At 58.3% G+C, this 12,725-nt stretch overlaps 1 protein-coding gene across 4 annotated transcripts in view; it reads left to right on the top strand.

The window, feature by feature from the left end:
• The window catches only part of Unc5a (unc-5 netrin receptor A), a 52,822-nt gene that overhangs the window by 24,608 nt on the left and 15,489 nt on the right, over positions 1-12,725 (top strand). The gene's annotated exons all lie outside the window — the stretch shown is intronic.

Here is a 12,725-nt window from a genome sequence, read left to right as displayed (position 1 = left end):
GCCAGCTGCGGACTCCCTGACCTCTGTTCTCGGCTGGCAGGCTGCTACACGCAGGGCCCGCAGCAGAGTGAGCTGGCACCTCCACAGCCTGCTGGAGGAGCCCCAGCCCGCCTCCCTCCACACTGCCATTGGGCTATTTGTTATGCCTGGCTGGCCTGCCCTCTGCTCAGTCAACTGAGCAGGGAATGACAGCCGCCTTTGGTCTCTGCTCTGCCTCACCCAGTGCCAACCCCGTGCCAGGATGCTCTGTGCGGGTGTGTCTCCTGTAGGTCCTGCTGTGTCCGGCAGCTCCCACCATCTTCTGTGGGGCACTATTGCCCATCCTCTGGGCTCTGCCCCTTCTCTGTTCTCCCACATCCAGTGTCATGGCCACCAAGGAAACTGCCACCAGACGTCACACCCTTGCTTCTACAGTAGCCAGCCTGCGGGTCCTCCAACACTTACCCACAGCCCATGCAGGACCTGTGTGCTGCATTCCATGCTTGCCAATTTCTCCTGCCATACAGGGAGCACTCGGGAGCCCTCTGCAGCCCAGAGCCTGCGGTGCCCAGGGAGCTATCCATTTCCTTGGCAGCTTGGACTGAGGACCTATGGTTTGCCAGGCCATGTTGCCAGTGAGTCAGACAGACAGACAGACAGACAGCAAAGAAGCATGCCAAGTGAGCACACAGAAGAGGGGCCTCTCCTTGAGGGAGGTACTGAACGTAGGAGCTGTATGTGTGGGAACACCCTCACCACAAAGAACAGCAGATCCCAAGGCCCGGAGGCAGAGCTGAGCTGGGAGAGTGGAGAGCAGGTGAAACAAGAGCCACGCCGGCAGGTTTCCAGCCAGGTTGGTGCTTCCTGTGCGTGAGAAGCTGGCTGCACACCCCATTCCCCAGTGGGAATAAGATGGTGGGAGCGGGGGCCTTGGAGAACCCAGAGTGCTTTTAGCAGGCGGGGCTGGGGCAATGGCTCCGTGGTGGGCAGAGACGCTTCAGAAGGGCCCAGACACAGGAAGGGGCAGAGGCTCCAACGAGCGGTGTTTGACCTTGAAGGCCGCCCCACAGGCCCCCAAGCCCTGTGTGGCCTCTTACACAGCCTGGCAATGCCTGCTGCAGGGACCGGCCCAGGGCTCCCAGCTCAGGCTCCCTGGGGATTCGCTGCTATCACTGGCCCTGAGCCAGCGCCCACGGGGTCTGTAGCCTTAGACTCCCCGGAGCTGGTGAGCTGGCCAGTGTCTGTCTCCCCGAAGTGGGTGGGCTCCAGAGAGCTCAAACCTGATTTTGCCCTGCATGGTGATTCTAAGCTGCCACTCAGGGCCCGGCCCCACACGTGGTGGGAGAGGCCAAGGACAGCAGAGAAGCCTTGGTGCTGAGGGCCACAGGGAGCCAGGGCTGCCGGGCGGTGCACTGGAGCAGAAGGAGGTCAAGCCGACCTTGAAGCCGCCTGTGGCTGCTTGTGTCTGGAGTGCATCTCAGCGGGGCTGGATGCGCTAAGGAGCGGTGGGCACACAGACACACGGAGGTCCTGCCTCTGGCTCCCCCGGGAAGCAGCCTCCAAGCCTGGAAGGAGAGCTGGCCCCTCCCTCTGCCCGCCCATCCCCAGCCACACTCCATTTGTGCCGCTCCGATGGCAGTGCCCGTGTTGCGCTGAGGGGCAGCTGAAGGTCTCCTTGGCCTCCGTGTCCTGCAGCCGCAGGCCCTGGTGGGAATTGTTGGATGAACAAGTAGTACTGAAGCTGCCCCTCTCCCCCGGCGCCACCCTCTGGGGACAGGTGGAAGAGCAGGGGTTGTCTTTGCAATGTCCACACCCAGGTGGGAGCCGTCTGCTGAATGTGCCAGGGGGAGGGGCTCAGCCGCTTAACACTTCCCCCATTTCATTAGGACCTGTAAATTTTCTCATTAATATACTTAAAGTTCGCTTTTAAGGGGAACAAGCAAGAGATAATTGATAATAAACCCTTGGTTAATGCCCTCAGTTTACTGGAGGTAATTTATGTCCACAGAGAGTGTCTCTCACTCCCAATTACCCATGTAGCTGCAGTGTATCAGTGGCTCAGTCAGGCTGGTACCAACTTTTATATATTTTAACCCAATAGCCACAAATATTCAAGGGGGGGGCATTGTAGGTTTGTATTAAGATTTAAATATTTCTGTAATTATTAGTGATTTATTTAAGGGCGTATGACCTCTTCTAGAAAGTTCTTACTCTTCACCAACAGAGGCCCTGGCCCCTCCTTTCCTGGGCTCTGCCCCCGTGCCCAAACTAGAGGAATGGGCTGCCCCTCAGCAGCTCAGGTGGTGTCCTAGCTTCACCTGTGTTTCTCTGGTAACGGCAAGCAAGGTGAGGCAGCAGCCCGAGGACAAGGATGGGGGAGGACGAGGATGGTGGAGGACGAGGATGGGGACGAGGACAGGGCACAGACGCAGGGAGGGCTAGGCTGCTGGGGCAAAACCTCCTGTGGGACAAGAGGAGCCCAGGCCTCTGTCCTGAAGCCTCGTTTGGCATTAGTGCCTCACTTCTCCACGATTCCTTCCGTCCTTTTTCTTGTTCTACTTCTGCCGTCCCTTTGTGAACCCTTGACAGGAAGGACACATCAGCTTTTGCCACCCCCTTCTCCCCCCTTTCTTCCATTTTAAAACACCCCATCCTGGCTGCATCAGGATGAGAGGGTGTGGCGGGAGCGAGAGTTCTGAGACTCCAGGCCCAGAGACGGCAGACGCTCACCTTGGGCTGCACAGGAAGGGTTGGGCCCTCCTCATGTTCCTTTGAGCTCCTTCCTCCTGCTTCCTCCAGCCCCCCTGTTATTCACCCAAGACCTCAGGAGCCTATTAAAGGGGTAAGGAAGATAATGAACCGACCAGAAAAACATGATCAATATTAGGAGAAAAAAGTAGGGCTGCTGTTAAGTGAAAAAAACAAGCTGGTAATTATTTGGACAGCAGATAATTAAAATGGGGTAAGGGCTCATTACTATACTGTCAAGGGTGTGATGGCATGGCCAGCACCCTCTTGCCAGCTCTAAGCTTGAAACCAGGCCTCGGCTCCTTCCCTCACATGTGGGCAGCTTTGCACTGAATTCCCTCTCTGGGGTCACAGCTCACACTGCCTCTACATATCCGCAGCTGCTCCCGCTGGCTCCTTGGTTACAGTCTGAAGCGCAGACCGAAGGCCAGCAAGCCCGGGCTGTCCCTTGCCTCTGCCCTTCCCAGGCAGAGAGCATGCCATGGCTCTTGCAGTCCCCAGCCTCTGGAAAGGACAGCATCTCAGGCCTCAGCTAAAGCTGGGTGCCAGGCAGTCACAGGGAGCTGCGAGCACCTGTGGAAGGCAGAGCTGTGTCCCTCCGCAGCCTCTTGGCATCTGTGGTGGGGGGCGGGGGGGGAAGCCCAGGGAAGGCGAGTGCTGCCAGGAGGAAGAGGGGAGACGAAACTGCGCAGTGGAGTGGTGACAGAGCCAGGGTGTGTGGCGAGAGTCTAGTAGCTGGGGAGGGGACTCCCCCTTGCCCTGCTGTAACCCTAATTTGTAAAGTTAAGAGACCTGGGGCATTGTCTAGTCGGACTCCGGGCTGCCAGCTTGTTTGGCCAACACAATGTCTAAACTGTTTAAATCAGTTGTCAGTGTTCACTGTGGGAGGTTCCACACCAGCGTGGCTTTCCGGCTTCCCAGCGAGCCTGCCCGGTGGTGGCACTTGCTGGACTGAGCTGATGAGGGACACAGCATCTCACCTCTGCTTCTCCAGCCTGAGTGCTGGGCCGTCCCAGATCCAGTCCCACCCCTCCAACAGAGTGCAGGGTTACACAGTCAGGTAGAATAGAGTGGGGACTGCTGTCCCCAGCCTCCGAGCAGGACACTGCTGAGATAGGCGTGCGTCCGGTGTGCTGTGGACCTCGCATAGTCTGATGGAGGAGGCAGCCTCCTGCACGGCTGGACTGTGTCACTCCGTGGAGTGCCCAGGAACAAGCCTTGGGTCCCAGGATGTGAGGCCCCGGAGGGCGGCCCACAGGAGGTCGCGAGGCTCGGGGACTCACGGGGCTGGGGCACTGGGAGTGGGTGGGTGCCCTGTGGGATGGCAGGCTGGCACAGGCCGGGCCTGCACCAGACGGCCCCGGAGCTGGAGGTGCCGGCCTCTGCCCCTGAGGTACAGCGCATATTATCTCTGGAAACAGCACTGCGGTACTGAAGCTGAGGTTAGGGACAGAGGATGAGGTGGATGGATGGCCTGGCAGTGGCAGAGAAGGAGGCAGGAGAGAGGTTGAAGGCACACGAAACAGAGGTAGAAGTGGGTGGGCAGAGGGAGAGAGGCCTGGATGCGCTGTGCTGCCCTGGGAGCCAGCGACCCTGACTGTGAGGAGCCCTCAGGGTGACTTGGAATATGCTCGGTGGAAGGAGCTGGGGGCCATGGTAGAGCTGGGCCTGCCGAAGTGCCTGGGTTTCCCCGCCCCTCCTATATCAAGAGTGGGGTCGAGATCTGGAACACTGGTAGGCTGGAGACCCGTGGTCACCGTGTCACCGTGTAGCACGGCACAGGAAGACGGTGAGCCACCAGCCAGTGCGGCCCGGGGAGGCCGTCCCCAGATTTCCTGCCATGCTGGCTAGGCCATGCCTATGGGACAAGACTTGCCGAGCCTTCATGCCCTGGTGGGCCGCTCGCCTGCCTGGTAGGAATCTGTGCAAATCTGCGCTCCAAGCTGTAGGGTGGACCCACTCGGTCTTTGCCTCCTGGAACCCTCATGAGGCTGGGATGAGCAGGCGGCCACCTTCTAAGACAGGAGTGTGTACAGGGCAGATCCTGCAATATCTCACGGGGCCCAACGGCTGATGACTGGCTCACCCAGTGTCTGCAGTTCAGTCCCTGCACAGCGGTTCCGAAGCCCCGGAGCCACTCCAGCTGAGCTGTGGCCGAGCTCTGTTAAGCCAGTGAGCTATGAAACGCCATCACATCCAGGACGGGGGTCTTTAATTAAATTAACTGCCGGCAACATTGTGAAAATCGCTGATGGGGTCATAAACAGCCACGTAGGCAGCGGCCATCCATCAGCCCGTGTGTCTGCCAGAGACCACACCTGGCCGTAGTGGGATGGTCACACCAGGCTCTGACCGAGGTTTTGGACCTGCTGGCAACCTTACTTAGCTTGTAAGTTTGCCCGGTGAAGGTCACAGATGAAAATGGGGGAGGGCTTGGATGCTGACATGGGGGAGGACGCCCTCTGGGCGCAGGCTGGTTGGAGCTGCCTCTAATCCACGGGCAGTCTGAGAAGGCCCCGGCTCTTCAGCTGCTCGCTGTGTGATCTTGAGTGGGTGCTCTCCCTCTCGGAGTCTGATTCATCACTAGGCAGACAAGAGGGCTGCCCCCTCTGTGATGTTCCCAGCACCCTCCTGGCCTCCTGCCCTGCAGGGAGCAGCCAGCAGCTCTTTTATGTCTCCTTCAGCGGAGGCTGCCATGGCCCTGGCAAGGCTCGTGTGCCGCCTTGCACAGAGTGGTGATGAGGGACCTGGACCCACCAGGTGACAGGTGGAGGAGGCCACACCGCACAGGGATACACAGGCACACATGGAGCCACCATCTCCTGTCCATGCACAACCAGAAGGAGGCCCACAGCCACATGCCACCGGCAAAGTCAAAGCAGGGAAAACCTCCTTCCTCCTTTCCCCTTCCCCCCTTCTCCCTGGGCTCTGTGACCACGTAATTACCCCGGATTCCATTCTATTTAATTGTAGCTTATTAAATTCTAACCAGCCAATTATCAACCACAATTACAGCTTAATTCAGGGACACAATAGCTATTTTATCGTTTGTTAATCAAATGCTTATTTAGACCTCAGTTTTATTAACTATTTCTCTGGCCCGAGGCAAGGCCCCTTGGTGGGGGGTGGGCTCCCGAGTTGGGGCCAGGGGGTCTTTTCGCCATCACAGCTCTGTGACCTCCTGAGTTCCCGAGTCCCCTTTGCTGGCGGGCTTGAGGGCTCCTGGTGATGGCAGCTGTGTCACTCCGAGGGTGGGTGCTGGGCAGAGTTCAGCACCTGGGTCAGTTCGTTGGCACACCTGAACATGGCACACTGTACTCCTTGACAGGCCCTGATCGGGTGCTGGTCGGATGCTGCTGGCATGCCACGCGCAGAGAAAGGGAGGGGACTTCAGGCTATGGTGGGTGCCCGGGGCCCAGACAGGGAAACGTGGGGCTAGTGGTGGTCACCTGAACAGTGCAGCCATGGGGGCTCCCAGAGGAGGTGACAGTGGAGCTGAGGCAGGGGGCTTTAGGAGGGCAGAGAGTTCCAGTAGAACAGGGTGTGTACAGAGGGCCAGTGGTGGGGTAAGTTCCATGGGTCTGGGGAGCGGGATTGGAAAGGTGGGTACGAAGAGCCAGGCTGAAAGTCTCATGTTGACTTTCTGCCTGGCAGCTGTGGGGTGCGTGGCCAGCCTCACACCCATTCATTCCTCTTCTATTCTGCAGAAGGCAGTTAGAGGGAGCACAGCACAGCTGCCAAATAACACGGCCGGCCTGCAGTGGGTAGGACTGGGTGTCACCCACACAGGCTCAGGCCAGGCCTTGGAGCAGCCCACCATGAGCTCCTCTTTGGCAGCTCAGTCTGCTGCCTGTCCTCATGTGCTTGTGTCTGTCCTTGTGCCCACGTCCCTGGGGCCCGCTGGAGAAGACAGTGGCTTTCCTCCAGTCTTGAGAAGGTGGCTTCTGCCTCTGTGACACTTTCATGCACACATTACCATGGAAACCAGAATGTGTGCACGCTTATGTCTGAGAGCAGGTCAGAACAGCCATACCTTCCAAGACACCGGGAGGCTGCTCATCCCTCTGTCTCTTCTTGGTGCGCCATCCTAGATGGAAGAGGCCATGGCTGTCACCAGAGCTAGCATGCTGCCCTGTCCCCAGGGAGGCCTGTGTGCCTGGGAGCCAGGGCTGGACAGACAGACGGCCATGGGTTATTGCTCTGACCCCTGTCCTCCAGTGCGGTCAGCAAAGGGGAGATGGGACCCTTTCTGGGTTGTGTGGGGTGTGCATCAGGCTAGGAGAAGGTTGGTGGGCAGGGCCGAGGGTTGCTAGGATTCTAGGGCTCGCAAAGGTTCCTGGGGTGTGTTCTGGGCCCGAGGCACCCCAGCGTCACTTCCACACAAGTTCACAGCTCCAAGTTGCCACCTGGAACCCCGCAGCTCTTCGAGTGCCCGGAGACCTGCCGCCTGTAGTGGGAGGGGCTTGCTACCTCCATCTCCTATGCTTGCTCTCTCCTCCCTCCTCACCTCCTTCCCCTCCTCCCAGAATGTGTCCTTGTGTAGTAGGCCTTTTTAGTCAAGCTTCCCATTATAGTAATAACTGAAACAACTCTTGAAGCTGCCTCAAACCCTGAAGATGTCTGCAGGCCACGCTGGGCCCCTGTGCCCTCTGACCCCTTCCACCCTGCCTACTGGCTCCTTGCTCTCCCTGGAGGAGGTCTTTGCAGCCTCTTTTCCCAGTGACCTGCTTTGACTTGTTGATGGAGGAAGGAGCAGAGCCAGCTCTTGGACAGTCTGTCTTGTCCATTTCCTGCCCTTTATTTCTGGGCTCTTGTCCCTTTCCAAGCAGTGAGTTCAGCATTCATTCAGCAAACACCGTCTGCGCACTCGCTGTGTGCTGGACACTGGTCTGGCTCTGGAGAAAGGCTGGAGATAAAAAGTCACTGTTCTCAAGGCACTGACTGGCATGCTCAAAGCTGGTGATATGTTTGTGGTCTGGGAGCTCCAAGGAGTGTGGCTAGTCTGGTGGTCGGGAAGGCTTCTTGGTGAAAGGGAAGTTTGAACAGGCATTACAGCTTGGGCAGAAGGTGCCCAGGAAGGTTGGAGCTGTGCACAGCCATAGATGGGGCAAAGGTGTTGACTCCAGATGGCTACGGCCAAGGAAGGAAGTCACTGGTCACCATGGCTGGGTACCCAGCACCACCTTAAACACGGGCCTCGGGCTGCTGAGAACTCAGCCTGACCCCTTGCTGGCCATCTGACATGGCCGCTGCTTGTGCCTGCCTCACCTGCTTGGCCTTGCTCTCCTGCTGTGGGAGGCCACTCAGAGCTCTGAACCTGTCCCCTCATCCTAGCCAAGGTCGTGGCCTCCCATCTCTGCAGAGGGGGATCTGCAGCACCAGCCGGGTGGGGTGAATGGAAGGGCTGGGAGTAGGATCAGCCACGTAGTCGGCTGAGGCTTGGCTTTCTTGGAAGAAAATGAAGTCGGACAGAATGTTGGAAGGCAGCAGAGCCTGGAACAGGATGTGCAAAAGCTTTTGAGGGATCTCAAGTTGTCACAATGCCACCCAATGGAGAGGGAGTCCCTGGATGAGGCCAGAGGGACAGCCCAAGCTCTAGACCCAAAGAGCACATCTTCCTGACATGTTTCTGTCTGCCTTCCTGGACATCCACAGTCTGAGGAGCTGGGACACCCAGGCCAGAGGGACTGCAAAGAGCTTCCCTTTGTGGAAAAGTGTCTGGGACACAGTACCAGGCTATGGGGACAGCCGGGCCAGAACGCAGGCTCCCTCTACTCCAGTCCAGTCAGCACTTTCCCCCTCAGGTGGGTAGAGAAGCAGCTGGCCACCCTGCCCTGGCTGTGTTACCCCCACGTGGAGCTGCTGGGAGGAGCAGGTGGCAGGGCGAGGTGCTGGCTGTGCTGGGAGAAGAGCTCGTGGCTGCAGCTGCAGGAGGCCAGGTGACACCCTGCCCCAGCCCCTCCTACACTGCTGTCTGGGATGAGGCCTCACTCAGTAAATGCGACTTCATTAATAGCTTGATTAATCACACCTCATATTTTCATGGTGCTTTTAAAAATAAAACATTTGAAAGCATATTCTCACCCCCCTGGGCCCCGGAGACACTCGGGAAGGTGTCAGCTCCCTCCCCACTGCGGCGGGGATGTCACGCAGCGTGGCATCACGTAGCCGTCTCCAGTGCACGAGCTGGGCGTCCTGCGCCGAGGGACCCTGTGTGTCCCTAGGCTGCCTCTGGGGCTCCCTGCCCTCTCTCTGGGTCCTCCCATAAACTAAGAAGGAAGGGCTAGCATGCACAACTTCTAACTTTTAGGGAGCACTGGGGTCATTCAGTCATTTAACAAACACCCTCCTGCCATCCAAGCAGACCTGTGCTGCTGCCCACAGGAGCCTGTATCCTGGAAGGAGGCTCCTGGGGCGGCACAGAGTCTCAGCTGGGTGACTGTTCTATTTTTGCCATGATAATGATGTCAAGACCAAAGCAGCTCAGGGCAGAAAGAGATCCTGTTAGCTCACAGTTCCAGGTTCTAGCCCACTGTTGTGGGGAGGCCCACGGTGGCAGAGCTTGAACAGCGATGGTCTCCCTTGCAGGCTCGAGCAGAGAACACGTGCATGAATGCATGCTCTACCCTCAGCTAGCTTTCTCCGCTCTGCTACGTCCAGGGTGCCCTGCCACGGGCCCGGCGCTGCCCGGCATCAGTAAGTTAGACAGTCCCCAGACACGCACAGCCTGATCCAGATGATCCCTCATGGAGACTCTTCCAGCTCGTTCTAAACTGTGGCAAGTTGACAGTTAAAGTAACCACAGTGACAGGGCGTGGACTCAAGACCTCAGGCGATCAGGCTCCTGTGCAGATATTTCCCAGGCGGACAGAACCTAGGAACCACTGTCCACACACCCACGCCCACTCTCCCCAAGGTACTGTCCCTGAAATCTTCCCCCAGACACACACACCTCCAGCCCCTCCACTCTGACCACACCGGTTTCAGTCCTGCCCAGCTACTTCCTGTGAGCTCACAGCTCCCTCTGAAAGCTAAGCTGTCTCTAGCCTGGCTGTGACGTTTAGGTCTGCTTCCTTCTGGGTCCCAGTTACCCCACGTTCCCTAAAGTCTCACCTCCCCTCCTTCCCACATCCCTGTCAGCATGGGCAGTTCTTGAACTGGATTTTTCGTCCCAGGTCACTGGGGAGGGCTGCTTGCTTGCTCCTGTACTGTCCCTGGCCCAGCATGGCCTCCAGCATGCAGCCAAATGAATGTGTGCATCTCAGGTCACGGGAGATATAGCAAGGCCCCTTACCAAGGGCCCTCCTGTCTCTTTCTGCCGCTGGCCCTGGGGCTTCATCTGGTTTTCGTCTTGCTTGCAGCCATCACCCTCTGGCCCCTAGCCTGCCTCTTTATGTACACAGACTTGCACATGTGTGTAGACACACAGGCACACCTCACATCCCCAAGCAGACATGGGACAGGGGGTTGCTAGGGTGACCTTGTCGCTTGTGTGTTGCTGGGGGCAGCCTGGGCAGGACAAGTGAGCAGCCAAGCTCTCCCGGAAGAGGCAGGGGCTGCTCCTCACTGCGGGGCCTGAGGCATGCAGTCCTCGGTGGCCGCTGGCCCTCATCCTTCGGGGCAGCCCAGGTCAGGGCATCGGGAAGCCCCTGGGGGACTAAGGATGTGGGCGCCCAGGTGTGGCAGTGAGCCTGTGCTCGCTCGCTCGCGTGCAGCTCCGCAGTGTACCCTGCCTGTTCCATCCCGTCCCCACTGTGAGCGACCATGCTAAGCAGCTCAGAGGCAGCCAGCAGGGGCCAGGACTGGGCACCTGGCTGTGGGGATGGCGCACCCGCCTGTTTCTCTGTGGTGAGAGCTGCTGTGACAGGAAGGGCGGCCCTGGGCACAGAGGGTGGGAGATGTAGCAGTTAGGGTGATCTGAGACGGACGTGGGATGTGGAACGTCAGGACCTAAGCGGAGGCCCTTCTGCAGCGGGTGGCAGGGGTGGCAGATGCCAGAACGGGAGGCTCGGCATGCCAGCCGGCCGTGGCCCTGTCCTGAACACACCTTCAGGCATGCAAACAGAGGAGAGAAGCAGCAGGCCCAGAGGCAGCAGTGGGGGTTGGGCACATAAAGGTCGTTTAGGTCTGTGTTTGTACTGCTGGGTCTTGTCCTTGGTGGCAGGGTTCATATAGAAAGCGTGTTCACTGCAGGGCCCACACCGTGGTGGGCAGGGAGCCGAGGCTCACCATGCTACATTCATTGAGTGGTTGTAGTTCAGGTAAGAGAACTCTCTAGAACATTTGGGAGAACGTACAGATGAGAGAGGCCAGTGGCCAGCTCTGACCACCCAGATGGCACCCTGATATCCCTAGAGGATATGGCCCAAATTTACCACTCACCCATAAGTGTCCTTGGCAGAGGGCAGGGCTGCAGCGTGGAGGGTCCCCCTGGGGCCTCCTGATAAATACCCTCCCCCCAGAAGTGGGAGGGAGGCCACACCAGAGCGGCGTGACGGAGGCCCTGGAGAAGTGAGCTATGTCCCTTATTGGTCACAGTACATTTATTTTTCATTAGCAGTTAAATGCAGACATGAGGGATTGTGCTGGGTTCAGCGGCGGCTGACGTGAGCGGGACTCGCTGCGCTGATCGATAGAGAGGCCGGCAGGCTGGAGCACCCGCTCCCGCCTCACACCCTGCGGGGCGCCCGTGCCCATCAGCTCTGGGCGGAGAGACAGGTGACGGCTGTGTGGCTGAGCCTCTGCCAGTGAAGGGAGGCTGCAGCAGACCTGCCCTGAGGAACGGCGCTGGCTCGCTTGGCTGTCCATGCATGCAGGCCCGGGCGCTGCTGAGATGCTAGGTGGCCCCAGCCTCATGTCCTAGCAGCGGTCATCCTACACCCACACTCTAGACTTGCCCCCCGGGCTCCCCAGTTCTCCCTTCCAGCCCTGGGGTTCTGCACGAGCTAACATGTATCCAGAACCAGACTCTGTTCCCTGAGCTTGAAGGCTGTGGGTGGGGCTCCAGCCTTAGGTTCAAGCCCTAGCACCCACACTCACTCACACACTCACACACTCACAAACATATACTCTCTCTCTCTCTCTCTCTCTCTCTCTCTCTCTCTCTCACACACACACACACACACACACACACACAGTAAGCGGGTCACAGAGTGGTGCCCCTGAGCGCAGGGTCGGAGCTGGGGCTCCGGGGTAAGGGACCTGTGCTGCTGTGGCTTCAGATCTGGTAGTGAGAGGTCTGGATTTTCCCCCACCTGCCCAAACCTTCCACCTTCCTGAGCCTAAGGCAGACTGACAGGGCGGTCTGGGAAGAGCAGCCCCTTGTGACTGACTGCTTGTGTACTTGGTCTCCGTTACCGTGTTGCAGGGAGGTGACCTCAGGAAAGGCGACAGGAGGAAAGGGCAAGATGGGAGGCAGAGGTGTAAGGAAGGAGAGGGAAAGGGCTGCTGGTGGCCTCTGGTCGAGGGGGGACTTCCCAGAGTCGGCAGTACGGAAAGAAAGCAGGTTCGCTCTGGCGCTCTCCCCACCGTTTATGCCTCTGTTAATTTGTGTGCTGAAAAATCACTGCAGCTTTGGGGTTGGCCGGACCAGTGGCGGGCCTGTTTGGTGGGCAGCGTGGTCCATGCCTTTGGGCGTCCTGCTGGTAGGCAGACAGGGGTTTACCTCTACCAGTGCCTCACAGTCGACTACCCGTGTAATTAGTAACAAATGGCTTGTGGGACGGGTCTGCGTTAAAATTAGAAGGAAACCCATATTCAGGTCTCCTTGAAGAAACGGACGTAGCCCAGGTCCTGGAGGGCTCCTGACAGCCACCCTGACATGCTTACCTGTCAGCCCTTTCCCCCTCCCCCCTCCCTAGCACCCCCTGCCGCCCCTCAAAACTGCATCCTGGACATCCTTCCTCTCTCTCCATTCTCCATTCATCTTGTGCTTTAATGGTACTTTTCTTTTTTCTTTCTTTCTTTCTTTCTTTCTTTCTTTCTTTCTTTCTTTCTTT

Source organism: Psammomys obesus, unplaced genomic scaffold (genome assembly GCF_907164565.1).
Source record: "Psammomys obesus unplaced genomic scaffold, mPsaObe1.curated_primary_1811, whole genome shotgun sequence".
Classification (NCBI taxonomy): Eukaryota; Metazoa; Chordata; class Mammalia; order Rodentia; family Muridae; genus Psammomys; species Psammomys obesus.
This window is presented reverse-complemented; position numbering and strand designations above follow the sequence as displayed.